Source organism: Musca autumnalis, unplaced genomic scaffold (assembly GCF_047663935.1).
Source record: "Musca autumnalis isolate F117 unplaced genomic scaffold, ASM4766393v1 scaffold_2, whole genome shotgun sequence".
Classification (NCBI taxonomy): Eukaryota; Metazoa; Arthropoda; class Insecta; order Diptera; family Muscidae; genus Musca; species Musca autumnalis.
In genome coordinates this window covers 144275236-144291820 of record NW_027411755.1, presented here as the reverse complement: position 1 = coordinate 144291820, position 16585 = coordinate 144275236, and the positions used below count along the sequence as shown (strand labels likewise).

Here is a 16585-nt window from a genome sequence, read left to right as displayed (position 1 = left end):
TCAAAACTCGATTATGTGGAGAAAACTTAACTCTTCATTCATTTTCCGCGTTTTTTATAAAATGCTCAAAAAATGGATTGTAAACAAACCCACTTGTTGCTTTTATTTTGAAGTTTTAGGAATTCAGGAAAAACAAGGGTTCTATAGATTTTTTTCATTTAAATCTACCTCTTTACTTATACCATGGTCTGGGTGAATAGTGTTTATTTTCAAATTGTCAATAAACAATTTTGAAAAACAGAAAATAATGTTGGTGTAGGAACACAAAAAACGTAGAATTAATTAATTTTTCGAGGAGAAACTCAAGATTTTTAGACTTGACTGATGGATTGTGCTACACACTTGTCAGTCACACATACAGAAAGGGTTCATCGGACTGACGGCGCAGACTGATAAATGAGTGGGGGCCTTTAGATTTTCTGGAAGTCACTCTCTTGTAAAAAAAAATGTTCTTCAACATGTTTTTTTACAAAGATGTCATGGCAAATCATTTGCACCCATGCTTGAATAGCACCGGCGCACCTTTGGCATCGAACATTTTGCTGGGAAATTATTTTACTTGAAATAACGCATGGGCGTCAGGCGAACTCGTGCCTATCGGTGTTCTTAGATTTGCAGTTAGGGTACCAACGGAGCCTCGTTGATACCTTGGCATCTCAACGCAGTATAGACTTAGTTGTCAAGTGCTTGCCATGGTACTGGAGTGCTATGCCATGGCGGACCTCCATTCGTTGACGTATGGATCCGATTAAAAATAAAGGACTATCGCAGATCGATGAACTATCTCAGGAAGTACATCAGCAGGGAACCCTCGTCCACGTTGATAACATAAATTAAACTAATAAGGATTAATTTCAGCATGTTTGAGGGGAAACATTCTCACATACCTAAGAGAAATTCTGAACATAACAGGCTTTCAATCATTCTGATGACTGAAAAGGCCGAGTTGGACTCAACATCCACAACATTGCCCCCAAAGAACAAATTAGGAGCAATGGTGGTTTAACTCTGTGGCCGCGAAGGATTCTCCTCACTTGACTTCAACTTTCTCTTCAAAGGGAGACCTTTTATAAAAAGAATCCCCCTCAAAGTCGAAAGAGCTGAAGGCAAAAAGAGATGAAACAACCCCACATAAAATCAAGAATGAAGAAGTTTGGGAAGTCTGTCCATTGACCTCAATCAACCGTTCTTCATCGAAGAATGCGATGAAAAGGTTTTGTCCTAAGAACCACGCCTCAAGGTCAAGAGTTCCAGTTCGAGCCAGGATTCAAAACCTTTTTGCCTCCTCTGCCGGCTATCAAAAGAAGGATAAGTCGCCGTCCGCAGAATGGTGTCAATAGACACAAAAGGCCAGGAATATTTAGGAATTCGTGGGGCAAACTGCATTTTTGGCTAGGATGGATAAGGTTCCATCTAGCTCAAAAGCAGTAAACGAACGCTATCAGCAACCGCTTCGCTTGCTGTGTTAAGCGACGTACCACCTTTGCCACATCCAACCTTTGCCACATCTATTTTCAGCGTAGGAGATTTCACGGCGGTAAGGATGGAAGACAGCTCACACAGAGCCACCATATTCTCACCATTTTCACCGGGATAGCAGCGACACAAATGAAAGAAGTCAGTTCGTGTTCGAGTTTATATTAAAGCATAGTCTTAGAATATGCAAGGGGGGTATTGAGAACATCTTTCAGGGGAGGTTACTAACAAAGACGAAGTGCAACCATTTCGGATCACCGGAAGATACTCCTCCATATCCCTATTAACGGCCACATAGGAATCCACGGAAACCCGATTGGAAACAATTCTCTAAACTAGTAATATCCAAGCTGGGGATACCACATTACACTTCAACAGCCATCGAGGTTGATAGCACAGTGAAGCATGTGACAAAGGTTCTTGGTGGTGGCTATTAGACTTACTTACCCAGACAGAAGATGTCAATCAGAAAGATCTACAAAATCTTAGAAAGATTAGCAAAAGGCTTTATAACAAAGGAGAACAGCAAGGTTCTTCCAATAAGTACAACAGTGAAATAAATAAGGCTAAACGCAAATTTTGGATCTGCCTTAGCGAGTCGATCGAGGGAGTAAAGGACGTAACTAGATTCTGTAGGGTACTTTCGAAGGACCCCAAATCCATTGGCAGTATCAAACGGGAAGATGACACATGAATTAACTCCGGTCTAGAAACTCTGGATCTCCTAGCCAATACACACTTCCCAACTGCACGGATGCACCAAAGCGCTCCGACCAAGCTGGACTCAACGCCAGTCTGCTGGGAAGGCAAGAGTCAACTAGAAGATCATACGTTGTCCAAAGACACCTTCAAATCCTTTTAAATCACTAGGTGCAGATACCATATCATTCCTGCAATGTTACCACATCTGGAACACATTTTCAGAGCCTGTATGTGTCTATCTCTCATTTCATCGCTATGGAGGGGAAGGCAATAGTCAACTAGAAGATCATAAGTTGTCCAAAGATAGCATGGACAATAAACACCTTCAAATCCTTTTAAATCACTAGGTGCAGATACCATATCATTCCTGCAATGTTACCACATCTGGAACACATCTTCAGAGCCTGTACGTGTCTATCGCTCATTTCATCGCTATGCACAGTGTGACTTTTTCCAATTTTAGGTGGCCAAAATTAATTACTGTGGTATTAAAATACCTATCGAAGTGAAACTTGGTACATACAGCCCCAATACTCAAAAGATGCTGTATGAAAAAATGGGCGTGGTCCGCCCACTTTTGGGCGTATTAGTAAAAAAATGTGTAATGTTCATGAAATGCAATTATAAAACACACAAAGATTAATTAAAAATATAGTTTATTGTTGTTTTTAATATTTTTATTGGTTTTTTTTTTTTTTTTGAAGCAGTTAATAAAAAAAGAATCAATGTACAAGAAAATTAAAGAAAATAATAAAAACATTTAAAACAAAAATAAAATATTTATTCATATTTTTAATTTAGATGAAATATAGATTATATTATATTAAAATATATACATAAAATAAATTAGATTAATTCATTGTATCCGTAATAAGGTCTTCTTCTTCTAGTGGCTCCAATAGTAAAGATTGCATCTCTGGATTTAATGTTTTTCTTCTTGAGGTCGTTGGAAGTTTTCGCAAACTACATATATAGGGGTCTGATGAAATCAGCAGTCTATGTAAAAGATCTGTGTTTGTATCGATTCTGGACGTTTTACGGGTGTAGAACTCACGGTAGTTTCTGGTATCTTTGTTCCTTGCTTCTTGGGATTCCTCAGATAATTGACCAATTGGCAGAATACAGGACTCAATTATTTCTTTGCCATGAAATAGAATTTTGTGTACACTTACAGGCATACAATACCAATGATATTTAGACAAATAAAGTTCTCTTGTTTCTTTTGCATAATTCTCAAAGGCAACGGGATTTATTTGGTTGCCGGATCCAAGACAAGACAAAATTACATGGAATCTTTTTAGCAAGTTTATATCTATGCCAGTAATCTCTGATGTTTTTTCAGAATTTTCAAAGAAACGCCTCGCAGTATTTCCATCGTTAGTGTTACCTGCTTTTCCCGTAGGCATATCAATTAACAGACCCACATCTTTTCTAAATCTGGATTGGATATACTCTTTTCTTTTTTTGACTTTATTTTTATTTTCTTCGCCTTTAACTAACCAAACTTGTATGTCTAACCGATAAGCTATGTGCAACATGCATTCCATACAACGAATCCATGAATGAAGTGGTGAAATTCCAAAATTAAGCATTGAACTATCGACACTTTTTCCGGCAGGAGCTTGTACATTGTTCATTTCACTTGGTTTAGAACCACATATACACTCCACGTCAGTAGAATAGAACACCTAAATTTTTGTTAATGTTAGCTTATTTATCCCAAAACGAATGAATCTTCGTTTTTAATTTTGTGGGGATTTAAAGTCTATGATGTTCCGTATCAAACACAGAAAAAATTATGTTTCTAGCTTTTCGCGAAATGATTTTCTGATCAATTTTCAGATAGTACTATGAAAAATATACATTTATTTTTGGTCATCAGGATAGAACAGTCACTTTATTTTCGCGAATTTGTGAGATATTAACGCCGAAATTTCTTTCAGTCGATAAAACAATGCTTTCTAATCATTTTCCACCAAAGAAAACCTGAAAATTATTCCGCGGACACCGAAATAACAGAGTTAAATTGTTTAAATTGACAGATATTTTAAACATCTCGGAATATCAATAGGAGTCGCGCAGTTATGTCATATTTCTTCACAATAAGATAGAATATGACACAGACAAGCTCGACAGATACAATCGAGTGCTTCGGATGCTGATAAGATGGAACATTTTCAAAATAATTATGAAAAGCGTCAAAATTTCTCATAAAAACCATGACGTTTTGTTCAATAAAACGGGTTTTCCGCGAACAAGTCTGCCGTTCAACGGTTTGGAAATATGCTCCAGATTTGAAGGAAGATAATCTGATAAGAAAACAACCGTTATTTTCATACATTGAGAGAAATTTTAATACTTTTTAAAACAACATACGAAACTTAAAACCTCAATTTCCATGACTGTGTTTTTCCGCGAAAACGGGTCTTTTACATTTGCGAGTTCAGTTAAAAAAACTAATAATTCGTAAAATCCGGTATGGAGAGCATAACCTGGTCCATTTATATTGGAGCATAACACTGTTGAGAACAGTCGTGGACACCGAAATAAGAACACATATAAAATTCAAAGTCCAAAGGGTGTGTTCAATTTGAAAATGAGCTAAAATTTCCCTCAGTGTATTAAAATAGCGGTTGTTTTCATATCAGATTATTTTCCTTCAAATCTGGAGCATATTTCCAAACCGTTGAACGGCAGACTTGTTCGCGGAAAACCCGTTTTATTGAACAAAACGTCATGGTTTTTATGAGAAATTTTGACGCTTTTCATAATTATTTTGAAAATGTTCCATCTTATCAGCATCCGAAGCACTCGATTGTATCTGTCGAGCTTGTCTGTGTCATATTCTATCTTATTGTGAAGAAATATGACATAACTGCGCGACTCCTATTGATATTCCGAGATGTTTAAAATATCTGTCAATTTAAACAATTTAACTCTGTTATTTCGGTGTCCGCGGAATAATTTTCAGGTTTTCTTTGGTGGAAAATGATTAGAAAGCATTGTTTTATCGACTGAAAGAAATTTCGGCGTTAATATCTCACAAATTCGCGAAAATAAAGTGACTGTTCTATCCTGATGACCAAAAATAAATGTCTATTTTTCATAGTACTATCTGAAAATTGATCAGAAAATCATTTCGCGAAAAGCTAGAAACATAACTTTTTCTGTGTTTGATACGGAACATCATAGACTTTAAATCCCCACAAAATTAAAAACGAAGATTCATTCGTTTTGGGATAAATAAGCTAACATTAACAAAAATTTAGGTGTTCTATTCTACTGACGTGGAGTGTATAGCAAACCTGACTTGATCTGTAAGCCGATAATGCATTACATACTTTGCCATCGATCATACATAAAATAAGCGTACTGCTTATGTTAATATTTATTTTTTCATTTCTAATTAGAGTTGGCTGTAATTTAGAAATTTGACTGTTAATATTTTGAACCTCTTTAGTAATAAGTTCACGTGTTTCCTTGGCAAATACGAGCTTAATAGGACGACAATATCGGGTTGAATTTGGAGTTGGATTTTTCCATATTATTTTTTCTTTTCTGTCAATTTTTGAACTTACTTGCAAAAGTACGATTGATATAGAAAACAAACTACTATCGGATTGGTTTTCTGCTGAAAATTTTTGTTTATAATTGACTTGTGTAGCCCCATCGCAACCCCATTTAAAAACTGCCTTTATCTCACTTAGTTTAGAGGATTCAAGTATATTTAACACTGATGGAGTAGCGCAAAGTCGAGATAATGTGTGATCAATTAGTGACTGTAATTCAATATCTGCTTGATTTTCCGATATTGTAATTTTCTCAGGATAACATGAAAGTTTTGAAGTTTTAATACAATTATATGACGGACATATTTTTGAACTAATATTTGCCAAATGTTGTCTAAGCAAATCGTATTCATTAGTTGATAAGCCGGTATCTATAATAAGTGCAAGAGCTTGGTCTGAAGACAATACTTTTGAACTTTTTGTGGATGTTTGTGCTTTTTTGAGAGCCGTGCCTTTTGAGGGGGATGCTGTTGATAATTGATGAACTATTTCCGCTGAGTTTCTTTTTCCTGATGATCTCAAGTTCATTTCAGCTGCCATTAACAAGTGTTCAGAATCAAAAGCATTTACAAGATTTTTAGCTACCCGCCTTTTTGTGCGGTGAGATAATTCACTGAACTCCTTTGCAGGTCTTCCTACAGCTCTGTTATTGTATTGGGAAGTACTCGGTCCAACATCAAGAAGGCAAAATGTGAAATCCTGACTTTCAGCCAGCCAAGTAGCTTCCTTCTTAAAAAAACGGGCTTTAAGTCGATGTGATGAATCCCATTTTTTATTAAAACGATAACACAAACGCTCTATACTTTTTTTAACTTTGGATAGTCAACGTCCTTTCCAATAAGGTTAGTTATATAATTCAACAATGCACATTTTCCGGCACTATTTTTGTTTTCAAGCCAAACCTCAAAAAGTGCACTTCTTGGAATCGCCATTATAATCTTTCTGTAAAACCGAAAGGGGCAAGTAGTTGCAGCCAATTTTTTGTATTTAGATACTAGGTTCCTCGGGTATTGTTTTTAGCAAAATAACTCAGCTGGACTTTGGTGGACTTTTTTTACGCACTCCATTTAATATTTTGTTTATTGATTTTTCCCCTTGTTTTTAGAGATTTTTTGACCAACAATTTTTTATCAAATATATATTATAATGCAACAAAACTTACCATTTACATTAAAAATCTATTAATTATCAAGAATTAATAATAATATAATAAGTAGTATCGGTACGAAATTTTTTACAACAGCGACAATTTGACTAAATTTTGTACTCTAAAAAACATATTATTTTACAATTTCTCATATTTCAATTTTGAAAGCCGTCATTTTTATTCTTATTGTTTTTGTTGTTTTTTCGCAACATTTTTAAATTACATATACTCTTATGTATTACATGATAAAAAATCATGGAGATCGGCGAACATGAATTTTTCCAATTTTGGCCACCTAAATGTTAAGAAAGTCACAGTTAGAGTTTGGGAATTCCCGACTTTTTTTCATTCCCGGGAAATCGGGAATGAAAAATTCTGATTCCCGGGAACCCGGGAATTCCCGGGACTATGGTAAATCGAATTCGTGGGGCATAGACGTGACAGAGAGTAAGCAAACATGAAATACCTACTCCCTTTATGTGTAGTTGTGTCATTAGTTATCTCTTTGGAACAATATTTAAGGTAAAATATCAATAGGGTCAAAAAGCAATAGCAAACATCTTAAACGACGTTGTGCCAAAATCTTGAAAGAACCAATAAATCATATATGACATATGGCAGCTGTTCAAGGATATCTATATGTATGCGGTCAAAATCCAATTATTCCTGACTAATTAGCGGAGGTTATATAAAATATCTTTTCCCAACTGCTAAATATGCAGCGTCGTTGTCGATTATGCCTAACGAAAAAAAGATTAGGGATAGAAAATGAAATAAGCAAAAATAAATATACGTTGGGTTGCTGATTTAGCCGTGTGTGTCAATATTGTGTAGCAGTTGAAGTGTACAGCTAATACTAATGTTTAAAGATGCTGGCTTTTAAACCCTGTATGTTCTTCTTATGGTTCGAAATGCGTGTTGATCATATAACAAATCCGTTGTAACGAATTTTTACACGGCTTCACAATGGCAACACGGTTGCACCAATGATATAGAGTCGTACTTATATGAACATACATACCATTGTTATTACTGGTTTCGAATCCTAATATGCTCTATTTGCCACTTACACATTATACAGTGTTTTATATTGCAAACAATAATTTTGGAGAAAACAACAATTCGAATGGATCACAGCTTTTATATCTTAGCAAATTGATATTCTTCAAGAATTCCACCAATAAAAATTTAGACTAAAACAACCGTGATAAATTAAAAATTATGTGAAGTTATACAGACTTCGAATTCCAGAAAAAAACACAAATTATCAAAATACATATACATATATATTTTACATACATATTTTATACGAATTATGGCGATTTTTTCAATGGGCCTACAATTACGAATAATCGGGGCACGAATTATCGCCATTCTACTATATTACCAATATTAAATAACTATAAGGCAAATAATATATGACTTATACATGAAAATACAAATACCCGTATTCCCGGGAATTTCAAAAAATTTTCCCGGGAAATCCCGTTCAAAAAATTTCGGGAATTCCCGGGCCGGGAATTCCCTACCAGAAACACTAGTCACAGTGTGCTATGGAGGGGGGTCGTGTGACATTCATACCCAAAGCGGTGAAGCCAAGTCTCCATTTCTATTGAAAACCTTAGAAAGGCTACTGGACCTTTGAATCAGGCCCAAGCTTACAAGTAATGTTATTAATGCTGCCGAACATGCTTAGATCAAAGGAAAATCGGCGGAAACTGCACTGAATGAGGTCGTGGGCTTTATCGAGAGGAATATGGAAGGATGAAACTACATGTTAGCAGTCTTTCTTGAGTTAGAGGTTGCCTTTAATAACTTTAAGCTTAAATCCATCCATAATGCTCTTTCTAACGGATCAATTGGATTTACACTGATCAATTGGATTAACGGAATGCTCAACGAAATACTTTAGGAATTTGATAAATTACGAATAAAAACGACTCTTATGCTGTCGACGTGCTTATAAAGATCAGCAAGAAGTTCCCAGAAACACTATCGGAACTCATGCAAGGAGCTCTAGTCAAAGTATATGATTGGGCACACAACAGTGGTGTTGGAGTGAAGCCATCAATTACGAACAAGAAAAAGTCTAACCATTCACCCTACTGATGCTTAATGGAGTCACTCTAAAGCTCTCTTTAGAAGCCAAGTACCTCGGCAATATTCTAGAACACCAATTAACGTGGAACAGGAATGTCGTGGAACGTGCTAACAGAGGTCTACGTACATACATATGTTTCCACAACATCCCCGAAGGGACAAGGGAGACTTCTCTCATATCAATGAGTGCACGCCGATTCATATTAGCTCAATGATATGGGACCTACTTTTTATCGCCGAGTCCGAACGGCTTGTCTTACGACACCACTTTTAGAGAAGTTTTTCATGGCTGAAATACTCAGGAAATGTCGCCAGCATGAGGGAGAATTTTGCCACCCTTGTAAATTTGATGTTGCTTGGCCTGGGATTCGAACCACAGACCTTCTGAGTGCAAGGCGGACGTGCTAACCATTGCACCACGGTGGCCCCCAACAGAGGTCTAGTAATCCTATATTCATGGAAGGATTCCATTGGCAAGAGATGGAAACTGAAACCACAGGATAGCCGTTGGATCTTCACGACCATGATACGCCAAATTCTTACCTATGGTTCTCTGGTATGGTTGATTGCTCTGAGCAAGATATCGTATCTTCACAAGATGTCCAAAGAGCGACAGCGTTACTAATCACCGCTGCCATGAAAACAACTCCACAGGCGATCCCCAACATATCGCTTGACCTTCAGTCATTGAATCTTGTACTGTAGGAAGTGGCAGCCAAGGGGGCTCTCCGACTCAAGGAGATAAATTCATAGAGCAACTCCGACTATGGTCATGCTGCAATTCTACAACCATTGGGACTACCACAGGGATCGGATGTAATCAGTGATTATATATCATCACAACATCGATCAAATTAATGTACCAATAGCCCACAGGGAGGCCCCACCGTTACCCGGTATAGTGGTATATATACCTGTGGCTTCAAGATAGATCGTGTAATCGATAATCACACCGGTGACGACCTATGTGGATGGTCAAGCCGCCTCTTAAATCACATGTCTTCCACACTATCAAGTCTGTGGCGGTTTTAACGTTTTTTATTTCTCCTGTAAACTTATGGTTTCTTTCAGGCGACTACTTCAAATGATAAATATGTCTGTGTGTATATCTGGGAATCCAAAAAAGTTGTATTATCTTAAGCAGATAATAAAAAGAAACCTTTAAAGAATGTACGGTCAAATGCGTCATAGATAATTATCGTTTACGCTAGACTGTGCTGTTACGTGCGCTTACGGGGCGTATCATTCAGGACGCCGGCTAGTCAGGTCGCCTCTCTTGGGTGTGGTCCCAACCCTATTGTCCCCACTCCTGGCACGCAACAGTAAATTAAAAGGAAGTTTTCAAACAAACATATACTACCATATTACAAAAAACGCATCATCGCCCATACAAACCATATCCTGCTGGCCAATATCCTGCCCTCCCAACCATGGTCACTTATTCCTTTCCTTCACCCCAGTGACCCCACACGCCGCCACATCACAACACTTACCTCGTCATATATGTCCTCCTTTCTAATTACTTAACACATTGTCGTTTTCCTTATCAGACTATACATTAAGTCATATTTATTTAATAAAAAAAAACTAATACTAACAAAAATTTCAATACTATTACTAACTCTTAATTTCTTATTTTTTTTTTTTTAGGATATTATCAATAATCAATAAAATGGTATTACAAATTATAAACCAAATTATCGGTAGTTTTATTTTTACTTTTCTCCTGGTTAGGAAATTTGAAACTGTAACGGCTTATTTGCCAATTTGAAAATTTTAAACGATAGGTCTTTAGACCAGAAAAATTATGCCTAAAGGGCTTTCTCTATGTCCATAGATTTCAACTAAACAATAAACAAAACGGAACACAGCATTCGCAAAGTGGTTTTTGAATTTGAACCTTTAAAAGAAAGGAATTTTTATACGACTTTAAATTCCCAAATGTTCTAAACCCCAACCTAATATCCTTAATAAAAGAGCTCTTTTCTTAACAATATAAACGGGGAAGGGAATAAACTAATAAATCTTTTAAAAACGTAACTTTGAGAATGCTAAAAATTAAAATAAATAATTATAACAAAAATTAAAAAAAAATAATACATATATAAAGATATCTTAATGTCTAAATGAATAAATATGTCAAATAAAAGGTTATAAAAAATTAATAGAATCATATATCGTTTCAAATGATTTTTCCAGCAAAATGTATAAATCAATTTAGTCTGACATGAAGAAACCAATGCCTTTATGATTATTTCCTCGCCGCTAGTGCAATAATTATATCATCTGAGATTGTCTGTTAGGCCCTTTGGTTCTCATATGGGCATAATAAGCAGCTTGGACTGACTCGAAAATATGTCAGTTATTATGTCTTTTTGTTAAAATCCAAGCCACTGTGAAAATAACAAAACAGGCGAATTCAGTTCGTTTGGGTATGTGTGTCAGACTAAACAAATATAAACTGGTGCTGAACCTGGGATGGCGAGTGTTACACTGTTGGTGGTGTCCAACAGATGGCAGTGGGACACATTTATCTTGCTATTTAAAAAAAAGTGGTGCCCTACCTTTTTGATAACACGGATTTTTGTCTAGCAGAAATGTTGTCGCTAAACTCCAACAGATATCACTCTCACTGTTTTTTGGTCGACACGCCAGCGCAATCGGATTCGGCTTGCCTATCCACAAAGGATAAAAAAATTAATTTTCTTCTGCTATTTTGATTCTCTAAAACCTCAAATTATTTACCTTATGGGCTTTTCGCCGCCGCTTTATATTTTCCTAATGCTCTTCTGGTAATATGCACTCGAATTTTTCCCAAATTTTCACCTAATTTAATGATAATAATTTTATAAATCACATTTTTTTACACTATTTTCTGGATTTCAATAAACTACCTTTTGTGTTAGATCTCACTACTTTCAGTTGTGTGCTCCAAATATTTAAACTTTTGCACTTTTAAACTTTTTCCGCAATTAACTTTTAAATATCTTTACACTAAAGGTTTGGAGTTCAGCACCAGTTGACAAACTAACCTTTTCTCTTACTATTTGCTCTTATTTATAACCTTGTTATGGCGCATATGTAACTGTCCCATGGTAGACATTTTAACTGAGAAACTAATTCTGTCCTTATTTATCTTTTTTATATAGTAATTGTCCCTTTCTTAAACTATTTTTAGCAATTAATTGCACTCAAAAATATTAAGAGACCTATTTTTCTCACGGTGTTATTTAAGAGAATTGGTACTGCCCATTGTCGGTATTGCCGTACCCTACATTATCTAAAGTTGGCAGCACCTATTCGTTTGTCATCAGTCCCCAGGTTCCAAATGAATGCAATTATTTGAACTCTCATCATCAGCTGACATTTTATTAACAAAGACAGACGGCGTGTGGTTTGTATCGTTCCTGAATTTAATTTTACATTTTTCTAATCTATTTTTTTCTTTTATTTTCAGGATTTTCTCGTGTGATGATCTGCACGAGCCCACCCAAACTCTCGGTGGATCAGTATATGATTCCTTGGAAAAATATGCCAGTCCACCGGTAGAGGAAGGAACTTGTGCATTCCCATCACACGAGGAAATGTTTGCAATGACCTGGCTTAGCATACCCAGCCATTGCAAACACCAGATCAACATTTGTGGGCAAAAGAAACAAACATAAAAATTCGCCTCCCCACCATTGAGGCTTGAATAAAAAAATAATCGCCGCCCCCAAATACTTGTGGCCCACAACAACATACGCCACCAATCTATATTCGTGGCCCACAACAATTTTGCCACCCCCAAAATTACCATTGGCCACTTGGGCATGGCTAACTACACCCCGCATCCGTGTAGTTACCCTTAGAAAGTGCTCCAAAGTGGAATAATTTATCTAACCACCGCTCCACTAGCCATACAGATTGGGAACTATTAATTTAAATGTGGATTTGAGACCACCACACGGGCAAAAAGGTCTCTTCCTAAGGTACCCCCATGTCAAAATTTTTTTTTGAGTCCATGGGCGGACTTAGGTTTGTTGGGGGCCTCGCAACAAAACTCCAGCACTGCCAAAGCATGACGGAAGTGATGGTGTGCGACGGGCCTACTTGTTGAATTTGATGGGAACCCAACGTGGGGAACTCCCACACCCTGAGACAAGCCGGGCATATGAGTTTAGGGAAGTATACTGAATATTTCCTATCATAAGGGTATTTACTTGGTGTTATCATTTTCTTTGTAGGGGGCCTGCCTTATTTGTGTTCCGAATATTGGATTTTTGGAATCGCTACATATATGGATTGGCGTAAGTGTCAATGAATGTATACTGTATATACTAATACTAATTATACATGGGGTATGATTGGTGTAGGGTAAAATTTTCGATTCTGAATAATTAAAGTAAGGAGTATAATTGGGAAAGGGTATAATTGAGCTAGGTGTATAATTGAAGTAGGAGTATAATTAAAATATAATTAAAAAAATAAGGCAGGTGTATAAATGCATGTATAATCGGGACAAACACGGACAGAAATTTGCAGGTACTTGGTTATCACAGATATTAAAAATATATTGCACTGTAAACTTAACCTAGATACTATTAGGACAAAAAAACAAACATGTATGCTTAATCCTATTTGTATCACAGATCGGTTTACATTGCACTTATACTTTGATATCTTTAACGTGATATATCCCAATGGGGTTACCTTGTAAATTTTCAAGTTCATACATATTGTCCCCAACGGGCCTCAGTATGCGACATTTTAGAAATTTTTTACAGAATTTCGCATTTATATTCTTAGAGAATTCTGATTGGACTACATTCCTGCGGTATACCTCCTGCCCAGGACGAAATTTGACTACGCGGGCTCTCTTATTATACCTCTCGGAGCTCTTTTCATAGGCTTTGTGCAGATTTTCTTTTATATGCTTCCTTAATAGTTCCAATTTCTCTGGCCTCTGCAACTCTGTCACCTCGTGATCGGTCATTGACATGAGTTTTCTAGCTAGTTTATAATCATGTCCGCTGGAAAACATGTGGAAACCGAAGATGGCAAAAAACGGAGTTACTCCTGTTGCAGAGTGCACAGAGTTGCGTAGAGCGCATTCGATCTCAGAGAGGTATAAGTCCCAATCTCTTTGATCTTCCTCCAAGTAAGTCCTAATGGCCGTGATCACCGATTGATTTACACGCTCCGAGGCGTTAGACTGTGGGGAGTAGACGGCGGTTTTCATATGAGTGATTTTATATGAATTGATCATTTCTTGGAAGGATTTTGAAATGAATTGGGCCCCGTTATCACTATGAATGATTTCGGGAACCCCGAACTTGTGAAAAACTTCCTCTTTGAGGAATTTTATCACGTTAGCCGCTGTGGCTTCCTTCATGGCCTTCAGAATGGTAAACTTCGAGAAATGATCAACTATTATAAAGATGTACGCGTTTCCCTTTTTGGATCTGGGGTACTTCCCCAAAAAATCTATATATAATTTTTGAAAGGGTCTTTCAGTTTTGACTTCCTTTCCTATAGGAGGCATTAAATTTTTATTACACGATTTAGATTCCTGGCATTTTAGGCATTTCTTGATATATTCCCTAACTTGTATGGTCATATTGGGCCAGTAGAAAAATCTTCTTATACGCTCTAATGTTTTATTTATTCCGCCATGACAGGCTGTGGGTACATTATGCATTTTCTCGATGATTTCATTTGTCATTCCACCCGGTATCCATACTTTCCATTGAAATTCTTCATCACTTTCCGGGTTTGGAAGACATTTTTTTAAAATCATCCTATTCTGTACCTTTAAGTCAGGCAATTTCTCATTGTTTTCGGTGATGGTTTTCATTAAATCCGTGTATTCCTCACTTTGGAATTCTTTGGTGTCGTAATCTAAGAGTTCAGGCAATATTATTTCATCAATGTGGTTTTCAGTCGGTGCTCTAGATAGCATATCGGCTACTATATTCTCAGACCCTTTTCGGTGTTGGATTTCAAAGTTGTATCCCTGTAAGTTCAGGGACCACCTTGCCAATCTACCATTCAAGTCTCTCAAGGACATTAACCACTTTAATGATGCATGGTCGGTGATGACCGTGAATGGCATCATCTCGACGTAAGGCCTGAATTTTTTGATTGCCATCACCGCAGCAAGACACTCTTTTTCGGTCACGCTGTAATTGCGTTGACACGAATTGAGTTTTTGTGAAAAAAATGCTATAGGGTGTTCTTCTTGCTTTCCATTCAATTGATACAGAACCGCACCTATGCCATAATCTGATGCATCACATTGTATATAAAAATGTTTTGAGAAGTCGGGGTGACGCAGAACGGGGGCAGATGTCAGGGCCTTTTTAAGTTTCCCAAATGCGTTTATTGCCTCTTCACTCATCACGAATTTCTTGGACTTTTTGAGGGTATCTGTCAATGGGGCCGATATCGTCGCGAAGTCTTTGATGAAACGGCGGTACCAGCCAGCCGTTCCAAGAAAGCTTCGGACTTCCCGAGGGTTTCTTGGTACCTTGATGTTAAGAATCGCTTTTATTTTGTCCGGGTCGGTCCTCAATTTGCCTTCCCCAATAACAAAACCTAAATACTTCAGCTCTCTAAAACAAAATTGCGATTTTTTTAATCCCAATGGTCAAATTGGCTTTCTTTAAGCACATTGCTACTTCCTTTAGGAGTCGCAAATGTTCTTGAAAATCGCTCGATATTATAAGTAAGTCATCCAAGTATATAAATACGTTATCTTTTAAATCTTGAGGGATGACTTTATCCATAAGACGACATAAGCGTTGCGCTGCGTTACACAGCCCGAATGGCATTACCCTAAATTGGTATAATGGCCTACCCGGGACTGTGAACGCAGTGCACGACTTACTGTCATCATCGAGCTCGATTTGCCAAAAGGCATATTTTAAATCGACGCTACTTATAAAATGTGTTTCATCTATCCTACTTAATATACCTTCAATGTTTTGAAGGGGATAGGCGTCTTTGACCGTTAATTTATTTAACTTTCTTGCATCCAGGCAGAACCTGTTCTTCCCCGGCTTCCTCACAACAGTCGTACGATTACTCCAAGGGCTTTCGCTTTCTTCAATAACTTGGAGGCGGAGCATATTATCTATCTCTTCGTAGACTATTGCTTGGACAGCCGGAGATAACGGATAGTGCCGGTCTTTCACAGGTTCTGCACCTTCAACTAATTTAATTGTGTGTTTTTCCAAACTGGTCTTGCCTAATCCCTTCTCTTCAAAAGTGTCGAATTGGCTAATAGCATCATTTAACTGTTGTTGTTGTTGGGGAGACAAATTGTGTGGGTTTAGCTTATAATCCGCATCATCTAAGATGTCTTTTTGCAATTTTTCAATATTGACCTCGCTGACGAATAATTCTTTGGGCAATAGATCATATAGTTTCCAGAAATCTATGCCAAGGTACAACCCTTGCTCTAAATCTGGACAGAGGTAGAAGTCTAAATCCTTTATCAGATCCTTATATTTAGTTTCTAGGTTTACCTTTCCGATTATCCTATGGTTCTGTCCGGCGGCTGTCTTCACGTTTGAAAATATGGGTCTTATAGTTACATCTAGGGGCTCTA

General features: G+C 37.0%; 1 long non-coding RNA gene across 1 annotated transcript; it reads right to left on the bottom strand.

Annotated features, from left to right (window-relative positions):
* Positions 1–11184: 11184 nt before the first annotated feature.
* Positions 11185–12065, bottom strand: LOC141393110 (uncharacterized). Its single transcript, XR_012410001.1, has 3 exons — positions 11889–12065; positions 11740–11820; positions 11185–11669 (listed from the first exon to the last, which is right to left on the bottom strand). It is a non-coding gene; the product is annotated as an uncharacterized lncRNA (long non-coding RNA).
* Between the last annotated feature and the right edge of the window lie 4520 nt (positions 12066–16585).